The sequence below is a fragment of the Mixophyes fleayi genome, chromosome 11 (genome assembly GCF_038048845.1).
Source record: "Mixophyes fleayi isolate aMixFle1 chromosome 11, aMixFle1.hap1, whole genome shotgun sequence".
Classification (NCBI taxonomy): Eukaryota; Metazoa; Chordata; class Amphibia; order Anura; family Limnodynastidae; genus Mixophyes; species Mixophyes fleayi.
In genome coordinates, this window is record NC_134412.1 from 46007368 (window position 1) to 46014555 (window position 7188).

Sequence of the window (7188 nt, forward strand, 5' to 3'; positions counted from 1 at the left end):
ACAGAGGACCACCTAACACACCCTCCCTCTACCCTGATCAATGCCCGAGTGAAGATGGCGGCAACTAGCGGGGAATTTATAGGATCCGAGTATCGCGAGATCCGACAACGGGATTATGAGTCAGAGCCTCAGTTTCAGATTTGAATTTGGCGCCAATACCCGGATCTGTCTCGGATCCGACTCGGATCGGTAACGTTCGGGTGGGCTCGGCTTTCATAAATCCGAGTGCGCTCATCTCTAGTAGTTATACATTAATACAGCTACAAAACACTGTGTATGGCAAACCACACAGTGCATTCTCAATCTTGAAACCTGTCACCTCATTAAAACAAGGTGCTGGAGGTTTTTTTTTTTTTTCGTTTTTTTTTTTCTCTCTTGTTCCTGCTTACTTCAATGCTGGTGTTAAGATGTATAAGAGATGTAGGTCAGTAGGCAAGCAATACCTACAGCCACACCACCCTGAAAAAGCCCAATGTCATATGATCTTGGAAGTTAAGCAGTGCCAGGCCTGGTTAGTACTTGGATGGGAGACCACCTGGGAATACCAGGTGCTGAAGGTTTTTTTTTTTTTTCTCTCTTGTTCCTGCTTCCTTAAATGCTGGTGTTGAGATGTATAAGAGATGTAGGTCAGTAGCCAATCAACACCTACAGCCACACCACCCTGAACAAGCCCAATCTCCTCTGATCTTGGAAGCTAAGCAGGGCCGGGCCTGGTTAGTACTTTGGATGGGAGACCACCTGGAAATACCAGTTACTGTAGGTTTGTTTTTTTCATTTTTTTTTCTCTCTTATTCCTGCTTCCTTCAATGCTGGTGTTGAGATGTATAAGAGATGTAGGTCAGTAGGCAAGAAATACCTACAGCCACACTACCCTGAACAAGCCCAATCTCGTTTGATCTTGGAAGCTAAGCAGGGCCAGGCCTGGTTAGTACTTGGATGGGAGACCACCTGGGAATACCAGGTGCTGTAGGTTTTTTTTTCTCTCTTGTTCCTGCTTCCTTCAATGCTGGTGTTGAGATGTATAAGAGATGTAGGTAAGTAGGCAGAACAATACCTACAGCCACACTACCCTGAACAAGCCCAATCTCATCTGAGCTTGGAAGCTAAGCAGGGCTGGGTCTGGTTAGTACTTGGATGGGAGACCCCCTGGGAATACCAGGTGCTGTAAGTTTGTTTTTTTCGTTTTTTTTTTCTCTCTTGTTCCTGCTTCCTTCAATGCTGGTGTTGAGATGTATAAGAGATGTAAGTCAGTAGGCAAGCAATAACTACAGCCGCACCACCCTGAAAAAGCCCAATGTCGTATGATCTTGGAAGTTAAGCAGTGCCAGGCCTGGTTAGTACTTGGATGGGAGACCACCTGGGAATACCAGGTGCTGAAGGTTTTTTTTTTTTATTTCTCTTGTTCCTGCTTCCTTAAATGCTGGTGTTGAGATGTATAAGAGATGTAGGTCAGTAGCCAATCAATACCTACAGCCACACCACCCTGAACAAGCCCAAACTCCTCTGATCTTGGAAGCTAGGCAGGGCCGGGCCTGGTTAGTACTTGGATGGGAGACCACCTGGAAATACCAGTTACTGTAGGTTTGTTTTTTTCATTTTTTTTTCTCTCTTATTCCTGTTTCCTTCAATGCTGGTGTTGAGATGTATAAGAGATGTAGGTCAGCAGGCAAGAAATGCCTACAGCCACACTACCCTGAACAAGCCCAATGTCGTTTGATCTTGGAAGCTAAGCAGGGCTGGGCCTGGTTAGTACTTGGATGGGAGACCACCTGGGAATACCAGGTGCTGTAGGTTTTTCTTTTTTTCTTTATTTCTTTTTTTTTTCTCTCTTGTTCCTGCTTCCTTCAATGCTGGTGTTGAGATGTATAAGAGATGTAGGTTAGGAGGCAAGCAATACCTACAGCCACACCACCCTCAACAAGCCCAATCTCGTCTGATCTTGTAAGCTAAGCAGGGCCGGGCCTGCTTAGTACTTGGATGGGAGACCACCTGGGAATACCAGGTGCTGTAGGTTATTTTTTTTTTGTTTTCTTTTTCTCTCTTGTTCCTGCTTCCTTCAATGCTGGTGTTGAGATGTATAAGAGATGTAGGTCAGTAAGCAAGCAAAACCTACAGCCACACCACCCTCAACAAGCCCAATCTTGTCTGATCTTGTAAGCTAAGCAGCGCCAGGCCTGGTTAGTACTTTAATGGGAGACCACCTGGGAATACCAGGTGCTGTAGGTTTTTCTTTTTTCTTTTTTTTTTCTCTCTTGTTCCTGCTTCCTTCAATGCTGGTGTTGAGATGTATAAGAGATGTAGGTCAGTAAGCAAGCAATACCTACAGCAACACCAGCCTGAAAAAGCCCAATTTCGTCTGATCTTGGAAGTTAAGCAGTGCCAGGCCTGGTTAGTACTTGGATGGGAGACCACCTGGGAATACCAGGTGCTGAAGGTTTTTGTTTTTTTTCTCTCTTGTTCCTGCTTCCTTAAATGCTGTTGTTGAGATGTATAAGAGATGTAGGTAAGTAGGCAGCACAATACCTACAGCCACACTACCCTGAACAAGCCCAATCTCATCTGAATTTGGAAGCTAAGCAGGGCCAGGCCTGGTTAGTACTTGGATGGGAGACCACCTGGGAATACCAGGTGCTGTAAGTTTTTTTTTTTTCGTTTTTTTTTTCTCTCTTGTTCCTGCTTCCTTCAATGCTGGTGTTGAGATGTATAAGAGATGTAAGTCAGTAGGCAAGCAATACCTACAGCCACACTACCCTGAACAAGCCCAATCTTGTTTGATCTTGGAAGCTAAGCAGGGCTGGGCCTGGTTAGTACTTGGATGGGAGGCCACCTGGGAATACCAGGTGCTGTAGGTTTGTTTTTTTCATTTTTTTTTCTCTCTTATTCCTGCTTCCTTCAATGCTGGTATTGAGATGTATAAGAGATGTAGGTCAGCAGGCAAGAACTACCTACAGCCACACTACCCTGAACAAGCCCAATCTTGTTTGATCTTGGAAGCTAAGCAGGGCTGGGCCTGGTTAGTACTTGGATGGGAGGCCACCTGGGAATACCAGGTGCTGTAGGTTTTTCTTTATTTCTTTTTTTTTTCTCTCTTGTTCCTGCTTCCTTCAATGCTGGTGTTGAGATGTATAAGAGATGTAGGTTAGGAGGCAAGCAATACCTACAGACACACCACCCTCAACAAGCCCTATCTTGTCTGATCTTGTAAGCTAAGCAGGGCCGGGCCTGCTTAGTACTTGGATGGGAGACCACCTGGGAATACCAGGTGCTGTAGGTTTTTCTTTTTTCTTTTTTTTTTCTCTCTTGTTCCTGCTTCCTTCAATGCTGGTGTTGAGATGTATAAGAGATGTAGGTCAGTAAGCAAGCAATACCTGCAGCCACACCACCCTGAACAAGCCCAATCTCTTCTGATCTTGGAAGCTAAGCAGGGCTGGGCCTGGTTAGTACTTGGATGGAAGACCACCTGGAAATACCAGGTACTGTAGGTTTGTTTTTTTCTTTTTTTTTTCTCTCTTGTTTCTGCTTCCTTCAATGCTGGTGTTGAGATGTATAAGAGATGTAGGTTAGTAGGCAAACAATACCTACAGCCACACCACCCTCAACAAGCCCAATCTCGTCTGATCTTGGAAGCTAAGCAGGGCCGTGCCTGCTTAGTACTTGGATTGGAGACCACCTGGGAATACCAGGTGCTGTAGGTTATTTTTTTTTTTGGTTTTTTTCTCTCTTGTTCCTGCTTCCTTCAATGCTGGTGTTGAGATGTATAAGAGATGTAGGTCAGTGGGCAAGCAATACCTTCAGCCACACCACCCTGAACAAGCCCAATGTCATATGATCTTGGAAGTTAAGCAGGGCCAGGCCTGGTTAGTACTTGGATGGAAGACCACCTGGGAATATCAGGTGCTGAAGGTTTTTGGTTTTTTTTTCATTTTTTTTTCTCTTTTGTTCCTGCTTCCTTTAATGCTGGTGTTGAGATGTATAAGAGATGTAGGTCAGTAGCCAATCGATACCTACAGCCACACCACCCTGAACAAGCCCAATCTCAGCTTATCTTGGAAGCTAAGCAGGGCTGGGCCTGGTAAGTTTTTGGATGGGAGACCACCTGGAAATACCAGGTACTGAAGGTTTTTTTTTTTCGGTTTTTTTCTCTCTTGTTACCGCTTCCTTCAATGCTGGTGTTGAGATGTATAAGAGATGTAGGTCAGTAGGCAAGCAATACCTAAAGCCACACCACCCTGAAGAAGCCTAATCTCATCTATTCTTGGAAGCTAAGCAGGGCCTGGCCTGGTTAGCACTTGGATGGAAGACCACCTGGGAATACCAGGTGCTGTAGGTTTTTTTTTTTTTTTCTCTCTTGTTCCTGCTTCCTTCAATGCTGGTGTTGAGATGTATAAGAGATGTAGGTCAGTAGGCAAGCAATACCTACAGCCACACAACCCTGAACAAGCCCAATCTAGTTTAATCTTGAATTATGTAAAAGGATTGATGTAAGTCATTGTTTCCAAGAGAAAGTGAGACAGGAGTGTAAAAAAGCGTTGTTTTTGTACGGCAATGAAGAAATGACTATGTTTTTCGATTTCTCTTGCTCAGAAAGACTTAGAAAGTTGATAATTTTGGTCAATGTTAGAAATGTTATGAGAAACAAGAGTTATGTAAAAGTTTTGATGTAAGTCATTGTTTCCAAGAGAAAGTGAGACAGGAGTGTAAAAAAGCATTGTTTTTTTACGGCAATGAAGAAATGACTATGTTTTGCGATTTCTCTTGCTCAGAAAGACTCAGAAAGTTGATAATTGTGGGCAATGTTAGAAATGTCATGAGAAACAAGAATTATGTAAAAGGATTGATGTAAGTCATTGTTTCCAAGAGAAAGTGAGACAGGAGTGTAAAAAAGCGTTGTTTTTGGACGGCAATGAAGAAATGACTATGTTTTGCGATTTCTCCTGCTCAGAAAGACTTAGAAAGTTGATAATTGTGGGCAATGTTAGAAATGTCATGAGAAACAAGAATTATGTAAAAGGATTGATGTAAATCATTGTTTCTAAGAGAAAGTGAGACAGGAGTGTAAAAAAGCGTTGTTTTTGGACGGCAATGAAGAAATGACTATGTTTTGCGATTTCTCTTGCTCAGAAAGACTAAGAAAGTTGATAATTGTGGGCAATGTTAGAAATGTCATGAGAAACAAGAATTATATAAAAGGATTGATGTAAGTCATTGTTTCCAAGAGAAAGTGAGACAGGAGTGTAAAAAAGCGTTGTTTTTGGACGGCAATGAAGAAATGACTATGTTTTGCGATTTCTCCTGCTTAGAAAGACTTAGAAAGTTGATAATTGTGGGCAATGTTAGAAATGTCATGAGAAACAAGAATTATGTAAAAGGATTGATGTAAATCATTGTTTCTAAGAGAAAGTGAGACAGGAATGCAAAAAAAGCGTTGTTTTTGTACGGCAATGAAGAAATGACTATGTTTTGCGATTTCTCCTGCTCAGAAAGACTTAGAAAGTTGATAATTGTGGGCAATGTTAGAAATGTCATGAGAAACAAGAATTATGTAAAAGGATTGATGTAAATCATTGTTTCTAAGAGAAAGTGAGACAGGAGTGCAAAAAAGCGTTGTTTTTGTACGGCAATGAAGAAATGACTATGTTTTGCGATTTCTCGTGCTCAGAAAGACTTAGAAAGTTGATAATTGTGGGCAATGTTAGAAATGTCATGAGAAACATGAATTATTTAAAAGGATTGATGTAAATCATTGTTTCTAAGAGAAAGTGAGACAGGAATGCAAAAAAGCGTTGTTTTTGTACGGCAATGAAGAAATGACTATGTTTTGCGATTTCTCCTGCTCAGAAAGACTTAGAAAGTTGATAATTGTGGGCAATGTTAGAAATGTCATGAGAAACAAGAATTATGTAAAAAGATTGATGTAAATCATTGTTTCTAAGAGAAAGTGAGACAGGAATGCAAAAAAGCGTTGTTTTTGGACGGCAATGAAGAAATGACTATGTTTTGCGATTTCTCCTGCTCAGAAAGACTTAGAAAGTTGATAATTGTGGGCAATGTTAGAAATGTCATGAGAAACAAGAATTATGTAAAAGGATTGATGTAAATCATTGTTTCTAAGAGAAAGTAAGACAGGAATGCAAAAAAAGCGTTGTTTTTGTACGGCAATGAAGAAATGACTATGTTTTGCGATTTCTCCTGCTCAGAAAGACTTAGAAAGTTGATAATTGTGGGCAATGTTAGAAATGTCATGAGAAACAAGAATTATGTAAAAGGATTGATGTAAATCATTGTTTCTAAGAGAAAGTGAGACAGGAATGCAAAAAAGCGTTGTTTTTGTACGGCAATGAAGAAATGACTATGTTTTGCAATTTCTCCTGCTTAGAAAGACTTAGAAAGTTGATAATTGTGGGCAATGTTAGAAATGTCATGAGAAACAAGAATTATGTAAAAGGATTGATGTAAATCATTGTTTCTAAGACGAAGTGAGACAGGAATGCAAAAAAGCGTTGTTTTTGTACGGCAATGAAGAAATGACTATGTTTTGCAATTTCTCCTGCTCAGAAAGACTTAGAAAGTTGATAATTGTGGGCAATGTTAGAAATGTCATGAGAAACAAGAATTATGTAAAAGGATTGATGTAAATCATTGTTTCTAAGAGAAAGTGAGACAGGAATGCAAAAAAGCGTTGTTTTTGTACGGCAATGAAGAAATGACTATGTTTTGCAATTTCTCGTGCTCAGAAAGACTTAGAAAGTTGATAATTGTGGGCAATGTTAGAAATGTCATGATAAGCAAGAATAATGTAAAAGGATTGATGTTAATCATTGTTTACAAGAGAAAGTGAGACAGGAATGCAAAAAAGCGTTGTTTTTGTACGGCAATGAAGAAATGACTATGTTTTGCAATTTCTCCTGCTCAGAAAGACTTAGAAAGTTGATAATTGTGGGCAATGTTAGAAATGTCATGAGAAACAAGAATTATGTAAAAGGATTGATGTAAATCATTGTTTCTAAGACGAAGTGAGACAGGAATGCAAAAAAGCGTTGTTTTTGTACGGCAATGAAGAAATGACTATGTTTTGCAATTTCTCCTGCTGAGAAAGACTTAGAAAGTTGATAATTGTGGGCAATGTTAGAAATGTCATGAGAAACAAGAATTATGTAAAAGGATTGATGTAAATCATTGTTTCTAAGA

At 40.5% G+C, this 7188-nt stretch overlaps 2 non-coding genes and 17 pseudogenes across 2 annotated transcripts; all 19 read left to right on the plus strand.

Moving 5' to 3' along the window:
* Positions 1–441: 441 nt before the first annotated feature.
* LOC142108082 (5S ribosomal RNA) lies at positions 442–560 on the plus strand (annotated as a pseudogene).
* An 83-nt stretch (positions 561–643) lies between these two features.
* On the plus strand, positions 644–763 carry LOC142108086 (5S ribosomal RNA; annotated as a pseudogene).
* Positions 764–854: 91 nt separating this feature from the next.
* On the plus strand, positions 855–973 carry LOC142108042 (5S ribosomal RNA). Its single transcript, XR_012680079.1, has one exon. It is a non-coding gene; the product is annotated as a 5S ribosomal RNA (ribosomal RNA).
* A 79-nt stretch (positions 974–1052) lies between these two features.
* On the plus strand, positions 1053–1171 carry LOC142108103 (5S ribosomal RNA; annotated as a pseudogene).
* Positions 1172–1263: 92 nt separating this feature from the next.
* LOC142108093 (5S ribosomal RNA) lies at positions 1264–1382 on the plus strand (annotated as a pseudogene).
* Positions 1383–1465: 83 nt separating this feature from the next.
* Positions 1466–1584, plus strand: LOC142108088 (5S ribosomal RNA; annotated as a pseudogene).
* A 91-nt stretch (positions 1585–1675) lies between these two features.
* On the plus strand, positions 1676–1794 carry LOC142108050 (5S ribosomal RNA; annotated as a pseudogene).
* A 101-nt stretch (positions 1795–1895) lies between these two features.
* LOC142108074 (5S ribosomal RNA) lies at positions 1896–2014 on the plus strand (annotated as a pseudogene).
* Positions 2015–2107: 93 nt separating this feature from the next.
* Positions 2108–2226, plus strand: LOC142108089 (5S ribosomal RNA; annotated as a pseudogene).
* Positions 2227–2318: 92 nt separating this feature from the next.
* On the plus strand, positions 2319–2437 carry LOC142108084 (5S ribosomal RNA; annotated as a pseudogene).
* Positions 2438–2521: 84 nt separating this feature from the next.
* On the plus strand, positions 2522–2640 carry LOC142108085 (5S ribosomal RNA). Its single transcript, XR_012680101.1, has one exon. It is a non-coding gene; the product is annotated as a 5S ribosomal RNA (ribosomal RNA).
* A 93-nt stretch (positions 2641–2733) lies between these two features.
* Positions 2734–2852, plus strand: LOC142108104 (5S ribosomal RNA; annotated as a pseudogene).
* Positions 2853–2943: 91 nt separating this feature from the next.
* Positions 2944–3062, plus strand: LOC142108044 (5S ribosomal RNA; annotated as a pseudogene).
* Positions 3063–3155: 93 nt separating this feature from the next.
* LOC142108091 (5S ribosomal RNA) lies at positions 3156–3274 on the plus strand (annotated as a pseudogene).
* A 92-nt stretch (positions 3275–3366) lies between these two features.
* On the plus strand, positions 3367–3485 carry LOC142108063 (5S ribosomal RNA; annotated as a pseudogene).
* A 91-nt stretch (positions 3486–3576) lies between these two features.
* On the plus strand, positions 3577–3695 carry LOC142108083 (5S ribosomal RNA; annotated as a pseudogene).
* A 92-nt stretch (positions 3696–3787) lies between these two features.
* Positions 3788–3906, plus strand: LOC142108081 (5S ribosomal RNA; annotated as a pseudogene).
* A 96-nt stretch (positions 3907–4002) lies between these two features.
* Positions 4003–4121, plus strand: LOC142108090 (5S ribosomal RNA; annotated as a pseudogene).
* A 90-nt stretch (positions 4122–4211) lies between these two features.
* On the plus strand, positions 4212–4330 carry LOC142108101 (5S ribosomal RNA; annotated as a pseudogene).
* Positions 4331–7188: the final 2858 nt, after the last annotated feature.